Source organism: Rhinoderma darwinii, unplaced genomic scaffold, assembly GCF_050947455.1.
Source record: "Rhinoderma darwinii isolate aRhiDar2 unplaced genomic scaffold, aRhiDar2.hap1 Scaffold_507, whole genome shotgun sequence".
Classification (NCBI taxonomy): Eukaryota; Metazoa; Chordata; class Amphibia; order Anura; family Rhinodermatidae; genus Rhinoderma; species Rhinoderma darwinii.
In genome coordinates, this window is record NW_027464054.1 from 105532 (window position 1) to 124508 (window position 18977).

General features: G+C 47.8%; 13 non-coding genes across 13 annotated transcripts; all 13 read left to right on the forward strand.

Annotated features, from left to right (window-relative positions):
• The first annotated feature begins 813 nt into the window (after positions 1-813).
• On the forward strand, positions 814-1004 carry LOC142720748 (U2 spliceosomal RNA). The gene has a single exon (XR_012873516.1). It is a non-coding gene; the product is annotated as a U2 spliceosomal RNA (small nuclear RNA).
• Positions 1005-2288: 1284 nt separating this feature from the next.
• LOC142720830 (U2 spliceosomal RNA) lies at positions 2289-2479 on the forward strand. Its single transcript, XR_012873595.1, has one exon. It is a non-coding gene; the product is annotated as a U2 spliceosomal RNA (small nuclear RNA).
• Positions 2480-3783: 1304 nt separating this feature from the next.
• On the forward strand, positions 3784-3974 carry LOC142720749 (U2 spliceosomal RNA). The gene has a single exon (XR_012873517.1). It is a non-coding gene; the product is annotated as a U2 spliceosomal RNA (small nuclear RNA).
• A 1284-nt stretch (positions 3975-5258) lies between these two features.
• Positions 5259-5449, forward strand: LOC142720750 (U2 spliceosomal RNA). Its single transcript, XR_012873518.1, has one exon. It is a non-coding gene; the product is annotated as a U2 spliceosomal RNA (small nuclear RNA).
• Positions 5450-6726: 1277 nt separating this feature from the next.
• Positions 6727-6917, forward strand: LOC142720751 (U2 spliceosomal RNA). Its single transcript, XR_012873519.1, has one exon. It is a non-coding gene; the product is annotated as a U2 spliceosomal RNA (small nuclear RNA).
• Positions 6918-8210: 1293 nt separating this feature from the next.
• LOC142720753 (U2 spliceosomal RNA) lies at positions 8211-8401 on the forward strand. Its single transcript, XR_012873520.1, has one exon. It is a non-coding gene; the product is annotated as a U2 spliceosomal RNA (small nuclear RNA).
• Positions 8402-9689: 1288 nt separating this feature from the next.
• LOC142720754 (U2 spliceosomal RNA) lies at positions 9690-9880 on the forward strand. Its single transcript, XR_012873521.1, has one exon. It is a non-coding gene; the product is annotated as a U2 spliceosomal RNA (small nuclear RNA).
• A 1285-nt stretch (positions 9881-11165) lies between these two features.
• Positions 11166-11356, forward strand: LOC142720755 (U2 spliceosomal RNA). The gene has a single exon (XR_012873522.1). It is a non-coding gene; the product is annotated as a U2 spliceosomal RNA (small nuclear RNA).
• Positions 11357-12644: 1288 nt separating this feature from the next.
• LOC142720757 (U2 spliceosomal RNA) lies at positions 12645-12835 on the forward strand. The gene has a single exon (XR_012873524.1). It is a non-coding gene; the product is annotated as a U2 spliceosomal RNA (small nuclear RNA).
• Positions 12836-14139: 1304 nt separating this feature from the next.
• Positions 14140-14330, forward strand: LOC142720758 (U2 spliceosomal RNA). Its single transcript, XR_012873525.1, has one exon. It is a non-coding gene; the product is annotated as a U2 spliceosomal RNA (small nuclear RNA).
• Positions 14331-15615: 1285 nt separating this feature from the next.
• On the forward strand, positions 15616-15806 carry LOC142720759 (U2 spliceosomal RNA). The gene has a single exon (XR_012873526.1). It is a non-coding gene; the product is annotated as a U2 spliceosomal RNA (small nuclear RNA).
• A 1284-nt stretch (positions 15807-17090) lies between these two features.
• On the forward strand, positions 17091-17281 carry LOC142720760 (U2 spliceosomal RNA). Its single transcript, XR_012873527.1, has one exon. It is a non-coding gene; the product is annotated as a U2 spliceosomal RNA (small nuclear RNA).
• A 1301-nt stretch (positions 17282-18582) lies between these two features.
• Positions 18583-18773, forward strand: LOC142720761 (U2 spliceosomal RNA). The gene has a single exon (XR_012873528.1). It is a non-coding gene; the product is annotated as a U2 spliceosomal RNA (small nuclear RNA).
• The last annotated feature ends 204 nt before the right edge of the window (positions 18774-18977 follow it).

The window sequence follows — 18977 nt, forward strand, 5'->3', positions numbered from 1 at the left end:
TACTGTCGTCCCTACATTTCAAGAAGAAGTAAGAATTGCAGTTGCAACAAAGCCTTGCTTGCCTACAAAGAGAGCAGCAATTTGGATTTGTTACTATGTTACCTAGAAGAATAACAAACTGTGCAAGGATGGAGGTTGTAGGAGCAAGGAGAAGTTGTCTGTAAAGTTGGTGGATGCCTATTTTCCATTTTGCAGTCCCTTGTCTCCCTCTTGTGGCCTCCTGGAGGCAACTAGCTGTGCAAAAAAAAGACAGCCTGGCGGCCGGCTGTTGCAGTGTTGCCCTCTCAGGCAACACTGAGTGACTGACTGAGCCTCACCGTCTTATATAAAGCTCAGACGGAACTTTGCACGTGTCATAGTGGAGCCCTCAGGATTCCAGAGCCAGCTTTCTGACATCATAATGGGGCCTCAGAGATAAAAGCCTGGGCCCAGGCAGTGTTGGTCAGTGCTGCTCAGCAGGCAGCACTGGACTGGACTGGATTACAGCTGATACAAGGTGTGAAGGAACAAGGGGTGGCTGTGGGCATGCACTTGCTGCCGCTGCCAGTGTTTATCTGCATGGCAGCAGGGCATTTGGGCGTTGCCAGGAAGGCGTTTTTATGTAGATTCCTCCTCTTTCAGCACTGCATTGTGGTGCAAGCAAAAGAAGCAAATCCTGTCTGGCTTCCTCTCCGGCCTTTATTCACCTCCCGTGTAGCTGTGAGTGTGTGAGCCTGCAGGGCCCCATGGAATTGCCTAGAAGTAGGCTGAATCGCTGCAAGGGCTGAACAGCAGTATCGGGCAGGCTCGGGCAACGCGCGGCCCGTTCGGGTTATCGCTTCTCGGCCTTTTGGCTAAGATCAAGTGTAGTATCTGTTCTTATCAGTTTAATATCTGATACGTCCCCTATCTGGGGACCATATATTAAATGGATTTTTAGAACAGGGAGATGGAAATAGAGCTTGCTCTGTCCACTCCACGCATTGACCTGGTATTGCAGTATTTCCAGGACCGGTGCACCCTTTCCTTATGTGTTGACTAAAAGCAGATTCCAAAAGTGTTTTTTGTCTTTGCTATTGTTTCTGTCTTTCTGAAGGGATCTCCCCTTTTAATCCCATTATTTCAACACCTGTTGGACAATGCATGAGTGATAATGAGCTCATTGATTAAATGCAATTAATGAATAGATTGCCACCTCTTGTTGTGTGTCGTCTGTGTTTCTGTGTTTCCGGCATTTCACATTGGAACACCTCATTCACCTTCCTTGTCTTCTCTCCGCCCTCCCTTTTAGGTAAGTTAAAGAGCTGCACCTGAGCCAGCCACTGATTGATTGATTGATTGATTGATTGATTGATTGATTGATTGATTGATGCAGCACAACAGTCAAATAGTGGAGTGGAGTAGGGGAACAGCAAACAGCCAATAAAGCAGCCCGCCCGCTCGCCTGCCCGCCACAATGGACCTACCTGTGTACACTAGATGGATGTGATGGAATGTACTGTCGTCCCTACATTTCAAGAAGAAGTAAGAATTGCAGTTGCAACAAAGCCTTGCTTGCCTACAAAGAGAGCAGCAATTTGGATTTGTTACTATGTTACCTAGAAGAATAACAAACTGTGCAAGGATGGAGGTTGTAGGAGCAAGGAGAAGTTGTCTGTAAAGTTGGTGGATGCCTATTTTCCATTTTGCAGTCCCTTGTCTCCCTCTTGTGGCCTCCTGGAGGCAACTAGCTGTGCAAAAAAAAGACAGCCTGGCGGCCGGCTGTTGCAGTGTTGCCCTCTCAGGCAACACTGAGTGACTGACTGAGCCTCACCGTCTTATATAAAGTTCAGACGGAACTTTGCACGTGTCATAGTGGAGCCCTCAGGATTCCAGAGCCAGCTTTCTGACATCATAATGGGGCCTCAGAGATAAAAGCCTGGGCCCAGGCAGTGTTGGTCAGTGCTGCTCAGCAGGCAGCACTGGACTGGACTGGATTACAGCTGATACAAGGTGTGAAGGAACAAGGGGTGGCTGTGGGCATGCACTTGCTGCCGCTGCCAGTGTTTATCTGCATGGCAGCAGGGCATTTGGGCGTTGCCAGGGAGGCGTTTTTATGTAGATTCCTCCTCTTTCAGCACTGCATTGTGGTGCAAGCAAAAGAAGCAAATCCTGTCTGGCTTCCTCTCCGGCCTTTATTCACCTCCCGTGTAGCTGTGAGTGTGTGAGCCTGCAGGGCCCCATGGAATTGCCTAGAAGTAGGCTGAATCGCTGCAAGGGCTGAACAGCAGTATCGGGCAGGCTCGGGCAACGCGCGGCCCGTTCGGGTTATCGCTTCTCGGCCTTTTGGCTAAGATCAAGTGTAGTATCTGTTCTTATCAGTTTAATATTTGATACGTCCCCTATCTGGGGACCATATATTAAATGGATTTTTAGAACAGGGAGATGGAAATAGAGCTTGCTCTGTCCACTCCACGCATTGACCTGGTATTGCAGTATTTCCAGGACCGGTGCACCCTTTCCTTATGTGTTGACTAAAAGCAGATTCCAAAAGTGTTTTTTGTCTTTGCTATTGTTTCTGTCTTTCTGAAGGGATCTCCCCTTTTAATCCCATTATTTCAACACCTGTTGGACAATGCATGAGTGATAATGAGCTCATTGATTAAATGCAATTAATGAATAGATTGCCACCTCTTGTTGTGTGTCGTCTGTGTTTCTGTGTTTCCGGCATTTCACATTGGAACACCTCATTCACCTTCCTTGTCTTCTCTCCGCCCTCCCTTTTAGGTAAGTTAAAGAGCTGCACCTGAGCCAGCCACTGATTGATTGATTGATTGATTGATTGATTGATTGATTGATTGATTGATTGATTGATTGATTGATTGATGCAGCACAACAGTCAAATAGTGGAGTGGAGTAGGGGAACAGCAAACAGCCAATAAAGCAGCCCGCCCGCTCGCCTGCCCGCCACAATGGACCTACCTGTGTACACTAGATGGATGTGATGGAATGTACTGTCGTCCCTACATTTCAAGAAGAAGTAAGAATTGCAGTTGCAACAAAGCCTTGCTTGCCTACAAAGAGAGCAGCAATTTGGATTTGTTACTATGTTACCTAGAAGAATAACAAACTGTGCAAGGATGGAGGTTGTAGGAGCAAGGAGAAGTTGTCTGTAAAGTTGGTGGATGCCTATTTTCCATTTTGCAGTCCCTTGTCTCCCTCTTGTGGCCTCCTGGAGGCAACTAGCTGTGCAAAAAAAAGACAGCCTGGCGGCCGGCTGTTGCAGTGTTGCCCTCTCAGGCAACACTGAGTGACTGACTGAGCCTCACCGTCTTATATAAAGTTCAGACGGAACTTTGCACGTGTCATAGTGGAGCCCTCAGGATTCCAGAGCCAGCTTTCTGACATCATAATGGGGCCTCAGAGATAAAAGCCTGGGCCCAGGCAGTGTTGGTCAGTGCTGCTCAGCAGGCAGCACTGGACTGGACTGGATTACAGCTGATACAAGGTGTGAAGGAACAAGGGGTGGCTGTGGGCATGCACTTGCTGCCGCTGCCAGTGTTTATCTGCATGGCAGCAGGGCATTTGGGCGTTGCCAGGAAGGCGTTTTTATGTAGATTCCTCCTCTTTCAGCACTGCATTGTGGTGCAAGCAAAAGAAGCAAATCCTGTCTGGCTTCCTCTCCGGCCTTTATTCACCTCCCGTGTAGCTGTGAGTGTGTGAGCCTGCAGGGCCCCATGGAATTGCCTAGAAGTAGGCTGAATCGCTGCAAGGGCTGAACAGCAGTATCGGGCAGGCTCGGGCAACGCGCGGCCCGTTCGGGTTATCGCTTCTCGGCCTTTTGGCTAAGATCAAGTGTAGTATCTGTTCTTATCAGTTTAATATCTGATACGTCCCCTATCTGGGGACCATATATTAAATGGATTTTTAGAACAGGGAGATGGAAATAGAGCTTGCTCTGTCCACTCCACGCATTGACCTGGTATTGCAGTATTTCCAGGACCGGTGCACCCTTTCCTTATGTGTTGACTAAAAGCAGATTCCAAAAGTGTTTTTTGTCTTTGCTATTGTTTCTGTCTTTCTGAAGGGATCTCCCCTTTTAATCCCATTATTTCAACACCTGTTGGACAATGCATGAGTGATAATGAGCTCATTGATTAAATGCAATTAATGAATAGATTGCCACCTCTTGTTGTGTGTCGTCTGTGTTTCTGTGTTTCCGGCATTTCACATTGGAACACCTCATTCACCTTCCTTGTCTTCTCTCCGCCCTCCCTTTTAGGTAAGTTAAGGAGCTGCACCTGAGCCAGCCACTGATTGATTGATTGATTGATTGATTGATTGATTGATTGATTGATTGATGCAGCACAACAGTCAAATAGTGGAGTGGAGTAGGGGAACAGCAAACAGCCAATAAAGCAGCCCGCCCGCTCGCCTGCCCGCCACAATGGACCTACCTGTGTACACTAGATGGATGTGATGGAATGTACTGTCGTCCCTACATTTCAAGAAGAAGTAAGAATTGCAGTTGCAACAAAGCCTTGCTTGCCTACAAAGAGAGCAGCAATTTGGATTTGTTACTATGTTACCTAGAAGAATAACAAACTGTGCAAGGATGGAGGTTGTAGGAGCAAGGAGAAGTTGTCTGTAAAGTTGGTGGATGCCTATTTTCCATTTTGCAGTCCCTTGTCTCCCTCTTGTGGCCTCCTGGAGGCAACTAGCTGTGCAAAAAAAAGACAGCCTGGCGGCCGGCTGTTGCAGTGTTGCCCTCTCAGGCAACACTGAGTGACTGACTGAGCCTCACCGTCTTATATAAAGTTCAGACGGAACTTTGCACGTGTCATAGTGGAGCCCTCAGGATTCCAGAGCCAGCTTTCTGACATCATAATGGGGCCTCAGAGATAAAAGCCTGGGCCCAGGCAGTGTTGGTCAGTGCTGCTCAGCAGGCAGCACTGGACTGGACTGGATTACAGCTGATACAAGGTGTGAAGGAACAAGGGGTGGCTGTGGGCATGCACTTGCTGCCGCTGCCAGTGTTTATCTGCATGGCAGCAGGGCATTTGGGCGTTGCCAGGAAGGCGTTTTTATGTAGATTCCTCCTCTTTCAGCACTGCATTGTGGTGCAAGCAAAAGAAGCAAATCCTGTCTGGCTTCCTCTCCGGCCTTTATTCACCTCCCGTGTAGCTGTGAGTGTGTGAGCCTGCAGGGCCCCATGGAATTGCCTAGAAGTAGGCTGAATCGCTGCAAGGGCTGAACAGCAGTATCGGGCAGGCTCGGGCAACGCGCGGCCCGTTCGGGTTATCGCTTCTCGGCCTTTTGGCTAAGATCAAGTGTAGTATCTGTTCTTATCAGTTTAATATCTGATACGTCCCCTATCTGGGGACCATATATTAAATGGATTTTTAGAACAGGGAGATGGAAATAGAGCTTGCTCTGTCCACTCCACGCATTGACCTGGTATTGCAGTATTTCCAGGACCGGTGCACCCTTTCCTTATGTGTTGACTAAAAGCAGATTCCAAAAGTGTTTTTTGTCTTTGCTATTGTTTCTGTCTTTCTGAAGGGATCTCCCCTTTTAATCCCATTATTTCAACACCTGTTGGACAATGCATGAGTGATAATGAGCTCATTGATTAAATGCAATTAATGAATAGATTGCCACCTCTTGTTGTGTGTCGTCTGTGTTTCTGTGTTTCCGGCATTTCACATTGGAACACCTCATTCACCTTCCTTGTCTTCTCTCCGCCCTCCCTTTTAGGTAAGTTAAAGAGCTGCACCTGAGCCAGCCACTGATTGATTGATTGATTGATTGATTGATTGATTGATTGATGCAGCACAACAGTCAAATAGTGGAGTGGAGTAGGGGAACCTGCAAACAGCCAATAAAGCAGCCCGCCCGCTCGCCTGCCCGCCACAATGGACCTACCTGTGTACACTAGATGGATGTGATGGAATGTACTGTCGTCCCTACATTTCAAGAAGAAGTAAGAATTGCAGTTGCAACAAAGCCTTGCTTGCCTACAAAGAGAGCAGCAATTTGGATTTGTTACTATGTTACCTAGAAGAATAACAAACTGTGCAAGGATGGAGGTTGTAGGAGCAAGGAGAAGTTGTCTGTAAAGTTGGTGGATGCCTATTTTCCATTTTGCAGTCCCTTGTCTCCCTCTTGTGGCCTCCTGGAGGCAACTAGCTGTGCAAAAAAAAGACAGCCTGGCGGCCGGCTGTTGCAGTGTTGCCCTCTCAGGCAACACTGAGTGACTGACTGAGCCTCACCGTCTTATATAAAGTTCAGACGGAACTTTGCACGTGTCATAGTGGAGCCCTCAGGATTCCAGAGCCAGCTTTCTGACATCATAATGGGGCCTCAGAGATAAAAGCCTGGGCCCAGGCAGTGTTGGTCAGTGCTGCTCAGCAGGCAGCACTGGACTGGACTGGATTACAGCTGATACAAGGTGTGAAGGAACAAGGGGTGGCTGTGGGCATGCACTTGCTGCCGCTGCCAGTGTTTATCTGCATGGCAGCAGGGCATTTGGGCGTTGCCAGGAAGGCGTTTTTATGTAGATTCCTCCTCTTTCAGCACTGCATTGTGGTGCAAGCAAAAGAAGCAAATCCTGTCTGGCTTCCTCTCCGGCCTTTATTCACCTCCCGTGTAGCTGTGAGTGTGTGAGCCTGCAGGGCCCCATGGAATTGCCTAGAAGTAGGCTGAATCGCTGCAAGGGCTGAACAGCAGTATCGGGCAGGCTCGGGCAACGCGCGGCCCGTTCGGGTTATCGCTTCTCGGCCTTTTGGCTAAGATCAAGTGTAGTATCTGTTCTTATCAGTTTAATATCTGATACGTCCCCTATCTGGGGACCATATATTAAATGGATTTTTAGAACAGGGAGATGGAAATAGAGCTTGCTCTGTCCACTCCACGCATTGACCTGGTATTGCAGTATTTCCAGGACCGGTGCACCCTTTCCTTATGTGTTGACTAAAAGCAGATTCCAAAAGTGTTTTTTGTCTTTGCTATTGTTTCTGTCTTTCTGAAGGGATCTCCCCTTTTAATCCCATTATTTCAACACCTGTTGGACAATGCATGAGTGATAATGAGCTCATTGATTAAATGCAATTAATGAATAGATTGCCACCTCTTGTTGTGTGTCGTCTGTGTTTCTGTGTTTCCGGCATTTCACATTGGAACACCTCATTCACCTTCCTTGTCTTCTCTCCGCCCTCCCTTTTAGGTAAGTTAAAGAGCTGCACCTGAGCCAGCCACTGATTGATTGATTGATTGATTGATTGATTGATTGATTGATTGATTGATTGATTGATGCAGCACAACAGTCAAATAGTGGAGTGGAGTAGGGGAACAGCAAACAGCCAATAAAGCAGCCCGCCCGCTCGCCTGCCCGCCACAATGGACCTACCTGTGTACACTAGATGGATGTGATGGAATGTACTGTCGTCCCTACATTTCAAGAAGAAGTAAGAATTGCAGTTGCAACAAAGCCTTGCTTGCCTACAAAGAGAGCAGCAATTTGGATTTGTTACTATGTTACCTAGAAGAATAACAAACTGTGCAAGGATGGAGGTTGTAGGAGCAAGGAGAAGTTGTCTGTAAAGTTGGTGGATGCCTATTTTCCATTTTGCAGTCCCTTGTCTCCCTCTTGTGGCCTCCTGGAGGCAACTAGCTGTGCAAAAAAAAAGACAGCCTGGCGGCCGGCTGTTGCAGTGTTGCCCTCTCAGGCAACACTGAGTGACTGACTGAGCCTCACCGTCTTATATAAAGTTCAGACGGAACTTTGCACGTGTCATAGTGGAGCCCTCAGGATTCCAGAGCCAGCTTTCTGACATCATAATGGGGCCTCAGAGATAAAAGCCTGGGCCCAGGCAGTGTTGGTCAGTGCTGCTCAGCAGGCAGCACTGGACTGGACTGGATTACAGCTGATACAAGGTGTGAAGGAACAAGGGGTGGCTGTGGGCATGCACTTGCTGCCGCTGCCAGTGTTTATCTGCATGGCAGCAGGGCATTTGGGTGTTGCCAGGAAGGCGTTTTTATGTAGATTCCTCCTCTTTCAGCACTGCATTGTGGTGCAAGCAAAAGAAGCAAATCCTGTCTGGCTTCCTCTCCGGCCTTTATTCACCTCCCGTGTAGCTGTGAGTGTGTGAGCCTGCAGGGCCCCATGGAATTGCCTAGAAGTAGGCTGAATCGCTGCAAGGGCTGAACAGCAGTATCGGGCAGGCTCGGGCAACGCGCGGCCCGTTCGGGTTATCGCTTCTCGGCCTTTTGGCTAAGATCAAGTGTAGTATCTGTTCTTATCAGTTTAATATCTGATACGTCCCCTATCTGGGGACCATATATTAAATGGATTTTTAGAACAGGGAGATGGAAATAGAGCTTGCTCTGTCCACTCCACGCATTGACCTGGTATTGCAGTATTTCCAGGACCGGTGCACCCTTTCCTTATGTGTTGACTAAAAGCAGATTCCAAAAGTGTTTTTTGTCTTTGCTATTGTTTCTGTCTTTCTGAAGGGATCTCCCCTTTTAATCCCATTATTTCAACACCTGTTGGACAATGCATGAGTGATAATGAGCTCATTGATTAAATGCAATTAATGAATAGATTGCCACCTCTTGTTGTGTGTCGTCTGTGTTTCTGTGTTTCCGGCATTTCACATTGGAACACCTCATTCACCTTCCTTGTCTTCTCTCCGCCCTCCCTTTTAGGTAAGTTAAAGAGCTGCACCTGAGCCAGCCACTGATTGATTGATTGATTGATTGATTGATTGATTGATTGATTGATTGATTGATGCAGCACAACAGTCAAATAGTGGAGTGGAGTAGGGGAACAGCAAACAGCCAATAAAGCAGCCCGCCCGCTCGCCTGCCCGCCACAATGGACCTACCTGTGTACACTAGATGGATGTGATGGAATGTACTGTCGTCCCTACATTTCAAGAAGAAGTAAGAATTGCAGTTGCAACAAAGCCTTGCTTGCCTACAAAGAGAGCAGCAATTTGGATTTGTTACTATGTTACCTAGAAGAATAACAAACTGTGCAAGGATGGAGGTTGTAGGAGCAAGGAGAAGTTGTCTGTAAAGTTGGTGGATGCCTATTTTCCATTTTGCAGTCCCTTGTCTCCCTCTTGTGGCCTCCTGGAGGCAACTAGCTGTGCAAAAAAAAGACAGCCTGGCGGCCGGCTGTTGCAGTGTTGCCCTCTCAGGCAACACTGAGTGACTGACTGAGCCTCACCGTCTTATATAAAGTTCAGACGGAACTTTGCACGTGTCATAGTGGAGCCCTCAGGATTCCAGAGCCAGCTTTCTGACATCATAATGGGGCCTCAGAGATAAAAGCCTGGGCCCAGGCAGTGTTGGTCAGTGCTGCTCAGCAGGCAGCACTGGACTGGACTGGATTACAGCTGATACAAGGTGTGAAGGAACAAGGGGTGGCTGTGGGCATGCACTTGCTGCCGCTGCCAGTGTTTATCTGCATGGCAGCAGGGCATTTGGGCGTTGCCAGGAAGGCGTTTTTATGTAGATTCCTCCTCTTTCAGCACTGCATTGTGGTGCAAGCAAAAGAAGCAAATCCTGTCTGGCTTCCTCTCCGGCCTTTATTCACCTCCCGTGTAGCTGTGAGTGTGTGAGCCTGCAGGGCCCCATGGAATTGCCTAGAAGTAGGCTGAATCGCTGCAAGGGCTGAACAGCAGTATCGGGCAGGCTCGGGCAACGCGCGGCCCGTTCGGGTTATCGCTTCTCGGCCTTTTGGCTAAGATCAAGTGTAGTATCTGTTCTTATCAGTTTAATATCTGATACGTCCCCTATCTGGGGACCATATATTAAATGGATTTTTAGAACAGGGAGATGGAAATAGAGCTTGCTCTGTCCACTCCACGCATTGACCTGGTATTGCAGTATTTCCAGGACCGGTGCACCCTTTCCTTATGTGTTGACTAAAAGCAGATTCCAAAAGTGTTTTTTGTCTTTGCTATTGTTTCTGTCTTTCTGAAGGGATCTCCCCTTTTAATCCCATTATTTCAACACCTGTTGGACAATGCATGAGTGATAATGAGCTCATTGATTAAATGCAATTAATGAATAGATTGCCACCTCTTGTTGTGTGTCGTCTGTGTTTCTGTGTTTCCGGCATTTCACATTGGAACACCTCATTCACCTTCCTTGTCTTCTCTCCGCCCTCCCTTTTAGGTAAGTTAAAGAGCTGCACCTGAGCCAGCCACTGATTGATTGATTGATTGATTGATTGATTGATTGATTGATTGATTGATGCAGCACAACAGTCAAATAGTGGAGTGGAGTAGGGGAACCTGCAAACAGCCAATAAAGCAGCCCGCCCGCTCGCCTGCCCGCCACAATGGACCTACCTGTGTACACTAGATGGATGTGATGGAATGTACTGTCGTCCCTACATTTCAAGAAGAAGTAAGAATTGCAGTTGCAACAAAGCCTTGCTTGCCTACAAAGAGAGCAGCAATTTGGATTTGTTACTATGTTACCTAGAAGAATAACAAACTGTGCAAGGATGGAGGTTGTAGGAGCAAGGAGAAGTTGTCTGTAAAGTTGGTGGATGCCTATTTTCCATTTTGCAGTCCCTTGTCTCCCTCTTGTGGCCTCCTGGAGGCAACTAGCTGTGCAAAAAAAAGACAGCCTGGCGGCCGGCTGTTGCAGTGTTGCCCTCTCAGGCAACACTGAGTGACTGACTGAGCCTCACCGTCTTATATAAAGTTCAGACGGAACTTTGCACGTGTCATAGTGGAGCCCTCAGGATTCCAGAGCCAGCTTTCTGACATCATAATGGGGCCTCAGAGATAAAAGCCTGGGCCCAGGCAGTGTTGGTCAGTGCTGCTCAGCAGGCAGCACTGGACTGGACTGGATTACAGCTGATACAAGGTGTGAAGGAACAAGGGGTGGCTGTGGGCATGCACTTGCTGCCGCTGCCAGTGTTTATCTGCATGGCAGCAGGGCATTTGGGCGTTGCCAGGAAGGCGTTTTTATGTAGATTCCTCCTCTTTCAGCACTGCATTGTGGTGCAAGCAAAAGAAGCAAATCCTGTCTGGCTTCCTCTCCGGCCTTTATTCACCTCCCGTGTAGCTGTGAGTGTGTGAGCCTGCAGGGCCCCATGGAATTGCCTAGAAGTAGGCTGAATCGCTGCAAGGGCTGAACAGCAGTATCGGGCAGGCTCGGGCAACGCGCGGCCCGTTCGGGTTATCGCTTCTCGGCCTTTTGGCTAAGATCAAGTGTAGTATCTGTTCTTATCAGTTTAATATCTGATACGTCCCCTATCTGGGGACCATATATTAAATGGATTTTTAGAACAGGGAGATGGAAATAGAGCTTGCTCTGTCCACTCCACGCATTGACCTGGTATTGCAGTATTTCCAGGACCGGTGCACCCTTTCCTTATGTGTTGACTAAAAGCAGATTCCAAAAGTGTTTTTTGTCTTTGCTATTGTTTCTGTCTTTCTGAAGGGATCTCCCCTTTTAATCCCATTATTTCAACACCTGTTGGACAATGCATGAGTGATAATGAGCTCATTGATTAAATGCAATTAATGAATAGATTGCCACCTCTTGTTGTGTGTCGTCTGTGTTTCTGTGTTTCCGGCATTTCACATTGGAACACCTCATTCACCTTCCTTGTCTTCTCTCCGCCCTCCCTTTTAGGTAAGTTAAAGAGCTGCACCTGAGCCAGCCACTGATTGATTGATTGATTGATTGATTGATTGATTGATTGATTGATTGATTGATGCAGCACAACAGTCAAATAGTGGAGTGGAGTAGGGGAACAGCAAACAGCCAATAAAGCAGCCCGCCCGCTCGCCTGCCCGCCACAATGGACCTACCTGTGTACACTAGATGGATGTGATGGAATGTACTGTCGTCCCTACATTTCAAGAAGAAGTAAGAATTGCAGTTGCAACAAAGCCTTGCTTGCCTACAAAGAGAGCAGCAATTTGGATTTGTTACTATGTTACCTAGAAGAATAACAAACTGTGCAAGGATGGAGGTTGTAGGAGCAAGGAGAAGTTGTCTGTAAAGTTGGTGGATGCCTATTTTCCATTTTGCAGTCCCTTGTCTCCCTCTTGTGGCCTCCTGGAGGCAACTAGCTGTGCAAAAAAAAGACAGCCTGGCGGCCGGCTGTTGCAGTGTTGCCCTCTCAGGCAACACTGAGTGACTGACTGAGCCTCACCGTCTTATATAAAGTTCAGACGGAACTTTGCACGTGTCATAGTGGAGCCCTCAGGATTCCAGAGCCAGCTTTCTGACATCATAATGGGGCCTCAGAGATAAAAGCCTGGGCCCAGGCAGTGTTGGTCAGTGCTGCTCAGCAGGCAGCACTGGACTGGACTGGATTACAGCTGATACAAGGTGTGAAGGAACAAGGGGTGGCTGTGGGCATGCACTTGCTGCCGCTGCCAGTGTTTATCTGCATGGCAGCAGGGCATTTGGGCGTTGCCAGGAAGGCGTTTTTATGTAGATTCCTCCTCTTTCAGCACTGCATTGTGGTGCAAGCAAAAGAAGCAAATCCTGTCTGGCTTCCTCTCCGGCCTTTATTCACCTCCCGTGTAGCTGTGAGTGTGTGAGCCTGCAGGGCCCCATGGAATTGCCTAGAAGTAGGCTGAATCGCTGCAAGGGCTGAACAGCAGTATCGGGCAGGCTCGGGCAACGCGCGGCCCGTTCGGGTTATCGCTTCTCGGCCTTTTGGCTAAGATCAAGTGTAGTATCTGTTCTTATCAGTTTAATATCTGATACGTCCCCTATCTGGGGACCATATATTAAATGGATTTTTAGAACAGGGAGATGGAAATAGAGCTTGCTCTGTCCACTCCACGCATTGACCTGGTATTGCAGTATTTCCAGGACCGGTGCACCCTTTCCTTATGTGTTGACTAAAAGCAGATTCCAAAAGTGTTTTTTGTCTTTGCTATTGTTTCTGTCTTTCTGAAGGGATCTCCCCTTTTAATCCCATTATTTCAACACCTGTTGGACAATGCATGAGTGATAATGAGCTCATTGATTAAATGCAATTAATGAATAGATTGCCACCTCTTGTTGTGTGTCGTCTGTGTTTCTGTGTTTCCGGCATTTCACATTGGAACACCTCATTCACCTTCCTTGTCTTCTCTCCGCCCTCCCTTTTAGGTAAGTTAAAGAGCTGCACCTGAGCCAGCCACTGATTGATTGATTGATTGATTGATTGATTGATTGATTGATTGATTGATTGATTGATTGATTGATTGATGCAGCACAACAGTCAAATAGTGGAGTGGAGTAGGGGAACAGCAAACAGCCAATAAAGCAGCCCGCCCGCTCGCCTGCCCGCCACAATGGACCTACCTGTGTACACTAGATGGATGTGATGGAATGTACTGTCGTCCCTACATTTCAAGAAGAAGTAAGAATTGCAGTTGCAACAAAGCCTTGCTTGCCTACAAAGAGAGCAGCAATTTGGATTTGTTACTATGTTACCTAGAAGAATAACAAACTGTGCAAGGATGGAGGTTGTAGGAGCAAGGAGAAGTTGTCTGTAAAGTTGGTGGATGCCTATTTTCCATTTTGCAGTCCCTTGTCTCCCTCTTGTGGCCTCCTGGAGGCAACTAGCTGTGCAAAAAAATGACAGCCTGGCGGCCGGCTGTTGCAGTGTTGCCCTCTCAGGCAACACTGAGTGACTGACTGAGCCTCACCGTCTTATATAAAGTTCAGACGGAACTTTGCACGTGTCATAGTGGAGCCCTCAGGATTCCAGAGCCAGCTTTCTGACATCATAATGGGGCCTCAGAGATAAAAGCCTGGGCCCAGGCAGTGTTGGTCAGTGCTGCTCAGCAGGCAGCACTGGACTGGACTGGATTACAGCTGATACAAGGTGTGAAGGAACAAGGGGTGGCTGTGGGCATGCACTTGCTGCCGCTGCCAGTGTTTATCTGCATGGCAGCAGGGCATTTGGGCGTTGCCAGGAAGGCGTTTTTATGTAGATTCCTCCTCTTTCAGCACTGCATTGTGGTGCAAGCAAAAGAAGCAAATCCTGTCTGGCTTCCTCTCCGGCCTTTATTCACCTCCCGTGTAGCTGTGAGTGTGTGAGCCTGCAGGGCCCCATGGAATTGCCTAGAAGTAGGCTGAATCGCTGCAAGGGCTGAACAGCAGTATCGGGCAGGCTCGGGCAACGCGCGGCCCGTTCGGGTTATCGCTTCTCGGCCTTTTGGCTAAGATCAAGTGTAGTATCTGTTCTTATCAGTTTAATATCTGATACGTCCCCTATCTGGGGACCATATATTAAATGGATTTTTAGAACAGGGAGATGGAAATAGAGCTTGCTCTGTCCACTCCACGCATTGACCTGGTATTGCAGTATTTCCAGGACCGGTGCACCCTTTCCTTATGTGTTGACTAAAAGCAGATTCCAAAAGTGTTTTTTGTCTTTGCTATTGTTTCTGTCTTTCTGAAGGGATCTCCCCTTTTAATCCCATTATTTCAACACCTGTTGGACAATGCATGAGTGATAATGAGCTCATTGATTAAATGCAATTAATGAATAGATTGCCACCTCTTGTTGTGTGTCGTCTGTGTTTCTGTGTTTCCGGCATTTCACATTGGAACACCTCATTCACCTTCCTTGTCTTCTCTCCGCCCTCCCTTTTAGGTAAGTTAAAGAGCTGCACCTGAGCCAGCCACTGATTGATTGATTGATTGATTGATTGATTGATTGATTGATTGATTGATGCAGCACAACAGTCAAATAGTGGAGTGGAGTAGGGGAACAGCAAACAGCCAATAAAGCAGCCCGCCCGCTCGCCTGCCCGCCACAATGGACCTACCTGTGTACACTAGATGGATGTGATGGAATGTACTGTCGTCCCTACATTTCAAGAAGAAGTAAGAATTGCAGTTGCAACAAAGCCTTGCTTGCCTACAAAGAGAGCAGCAATTTGGATTTGTTACTATGTTACCTAGAAGAATAACAAACTGTGCAAGGATGAAGGTTGTAGGAGCAAGGAGAAGTTGTCTGTAAAGTTGGTGGATGCCTATTTTCCATTTTGCAGTCCCTTGTCTCCCTCTTGTGGCCTCCTGGAGGCAACTAGCTGTGCAAAAAAAAAGACAGCCTGGCGGCCGGCTGTTGCAGTGTTGCCCTCTCAGGCAACACTGAGTGACTGACTGAGCCTCACCGTCTTATATAAAGTTCAGACGGAACTTTGCACGTGTCATAGTGGAGCCCTCAGGATTCCAGAGCCAGCTTTCTGACATCATAATGGGGCCTCAGAGATAAAAGCCTGGGCCAAGGCAGTGTTGGTCAGTGCTGCTCAGCAGGCAGCACTGGACTGGACTGGATTACAGCTGATACAAGGTGTGAAGGAACAAGGGGTGGCTGTGGGCATGCACTTGCTGCCGCTGCCAGTGTTTATCTGCATGGCAGCAGGGCATTTGGGCGTTGCCAGGAAGGCGTTTTTATGTAGATTCCTCCTCTTTCAGCACTGCATTGTGGTGCAAGCAAAAGAAGCAAATCCTGTCTGGCTTCCTCTCCGGCCTTTATTCACCTCCCGTGTAGCTGTGAGTGTGTGAGCCTGCAGGGCCCCATGGAATTTCCTAGAAGTAGGCTGAATCGCTGCAAGGGCTGAACAGCAGTATCGGGCAGGCTCGGGCAACGCGCGGCCCGTTCGGGTTATCGCTTCTCGGCCTTTTGGCTAAGATCAAGTGTAGTATCTGTTCTTATCAGTTTAATATCTGATACGTCCCCTATCTGGGGACCATATATTAAATGGATTTTTAGAACAGGGAGATGGAAATAGAGCTTGCTCTGTCCACTCCACGCATTGACCTGGTATTGCAGTATTTCCAGGACCGGTGCACCCTTTCCTTATGTGTTGACTAAAAGCAGATTCCAAAAGTGTTTTTTGTCTTTGCTATTGTTTCTGTCTTTCTGAAGGGATCTCCCCTTTTAATCCCATTATTTCAACACCTGTTGGACAATGCATGAGTGATAATGAGCTCATTGATTAAATGCAATTAATGAATAGATTGCCACCTCTTGTTGTGTGTCGTCTGTGTTTCTGTGTTTCCGGCATTTCACATTGGAACACCTCATTCACCTTCCTTGTCTTCTCTCCGCCCTCCCTTTTAGGTAAGTTAAAGAGCTGCACCTGAGCCAGCCACTGATTGATTGATTGATTGATTGATTGATTGATTGATTGATTGATTGATGCAGCACAACAGTCAAATAGTGGAGTGGAGTAGGGGAACAGCAAACAGCCAATAAAGCAGCCCGCCCGCTCGCCTGCCCGCCACAATGGACCTACCTGTGTACACTAGATGGATGTGATGGAATGTACTGTCGTCCCTACATTTCAAGAAGAAGTAAGAATTGCAGTTGCAACAAAGCCTTGCTTGCCTACAAAGAGAGCAGCAATTTGGATTTGTTACTATGTTACCTAGAAGAATAACAAACTGTGCAAGGATGGAGGTTGTAGGAGCAAGGAGAAGTTGTCTGTAAAGTTGGTGGATGCCTATTTTCCATTTTGCAGTCCCTTGTCTCCCTCTTGTGGCCTCCTGGAGGCAACTAGCTGTGCAAAAAAAAGACAGCCTGGCGGCCGGCTGTTGCAGTGTTGCCCTCTCAGGCAACACTGAGTGACTGACTGAGCCTCACCGTCTTATATAAAGTTCAGACGGAACTTTGCACGTGTCATAGTGGAGCCCTCAGGATTCCAGAGCCAGCTTTCTGACATCATAATGGGGCCTCAGAGATAAAAGCCTGGGCCCAGGCAGTGTTGGTCAGTGCTGCTCAGCAGGCAGCACTGGACTGGACTGGATTACAGCTGATACAAGGTGTGAAGGAACAAGGGGTGGCTGTGGGCATGCACTTGCTGCCGCTGCCAGTGTTTATCTGCATGGCAGCAGGGCATTTGGGCGTTGCCAGGAAGGCGTTTTTATGTAGATTCCTCCTCTTTCAGCACTGCATTGTGGTGCAAGCAAAAGAAGCAAATCCTGTCTGGCTTCCTCTCCGGCCTTTATTCACCTCCCGTGTAGCTGTGAGTGTGTGAGCCTGCAGGGCCCCATGGAATTGCCTAGAAGTAGGCTGAATCGCTGCAAGGGCTGAACAGCAGTATCGGGCAGGCTCGGGCAACGCGCGGCCCGTTCGGGTTATCGCTTCTCGGCCTTTTGGCTAAGATCAAGTGTAGTATCTGTTCTTATCAGTTTAATATCTGATACGTCCCCTATCTGGGGACCATATATTAAATGGATTTTTAGAACAGGGAGATGGAAATAGAGCTTGCTCTGTCCACTCCACGCATTGACCTGGTATTGCAGTATTTCCAGGACCGGTGCACCCTTTCCTTATGTGTTGACTAAAAGCAGATTCCAAAAGTGTTTTTTGTCTTTGCTATTGTTTCTGTCTTTCTGAAGGGATCTCCCCTTTTAATCCCATTATTTCAACACCTGTTGGACAATGCATGAGTGATAATGAGCTCATTGATTAAATGCAATTAATGAATAGATTGCCACCTCTTGTTGTGTGTCGTCTGTGTTTCTGTGTTTCCGGCATTTCACATTGGAACACCTCATTCACCTTCCTTGTCTTCTCTCCGCCCTCCCTTTTAGATAAGTTAAAGAGCTGCACCTGAGCCAGCCACTGATTGATTGATTGATTGATTGATTGATTGATTGATTGATTGATTGATTGATTGATTGATTGATGCAGCACAACAGTCAAATAGTGGAGTGGAGTAGGGGAACAGCAAACAGCCAATAAAGCAGCCCGCCCGCTCGCCTGCCCGCCACAATGGACCTACCTGTGTACACTAGATGGATGTGATGGAATGTACTGTCGTCCCTACATTTCAAGAAGAAGTAAGAATTGCAGTTGCAACAAAGCCTTGCTTGCCTACAAAGAGAGCAGCAATTTGGATTTGTTACTATGTTACCTAGAAGAATAACAAACTGTGCAAGGATGGAGGTTGTAGGAGCAAGGAGAAGTTGTCTGTAAAGTTGGTGGATGCCTATTTTCCATTTTGCAGTCCCTTGTCTCCCTCTTGTGGCCTCCTGGAGGCAACTAGCTGTGCAAAAAAAAAGACAGCCTGGCGGCCGGCTGTTGCAGTGTTGCCCTCTCAGGCAACACTGAGTGACTGACTGAGCCTCACCGTCTTATATAAAGTTCAGACAGAACTTTGCACGTGTCATAGTGGAGCCCTCAGGATTCCAGAGCCAGCTTTCTGACATCATAATGGGGCCTCAGAGATAAAAGCCTGGGCCAAGGCAGTGTTGGTCAGTGCTGCTCAGCAGGCAGCACTGGACTGGACTGGATTACAGCTGATACAAGGTGTGAAGGAACAAGGGGTGGCTGTGGGCATGCACTTGCTGCCGCTGCCAGTGTTTATCTGCATGGCAGCAGGGCATTTGGGCGTTGCCAGGAAGGCGTTTTTATGTAGATTCCTCCTCTTTCAGCACTGCATTGTGGTGCAAGCAAAAGAAGCAAATCCTGTCTGGCTTCCTCTCCGGCCTTTATTCACCTCCCGTGTAGCTGTGAGTGTGTGAGCCTGCAGGGCCCCATGGAATTTCCTAGAAGTAGGCTGAATCGCTGCAAGGGCTGAACAGCAGTATCGGGCAGGCTCGGGCAACGCGCGGCCCGTTCGGGTTATCGCTTCTCGGCCTTTTGGCTAAGATCAAGTGTAGTATCTGTTCTTATCAGTTTAATATCTGATACGTCCCCTATCTGGGGACCATATATTAAATGGATTTTTAGAACAGGGAGATGGAAATAGAGCTTGCTCTGTCCACTCCACGCATTGACCTGGTATTGCAGTATTTCCAGGACCGGTGCACCCTTTCCTTATGTGTTGACTAAAAGCAGATTCCAAAAGTGTTTTTTGTCTTTGCTATTGTTTCTGTCTTTCTGAAGGGATCTCCCCTTTTAATCCCATTATTTCAACACCTGTTGGACAATGCATGAGTGATAATGAGCTCATTGATTAAATGCAATTAATGAATAGATTGCCACCTCTTGTTGTGTGTCGTCTGTGTTTCTGTGTTTC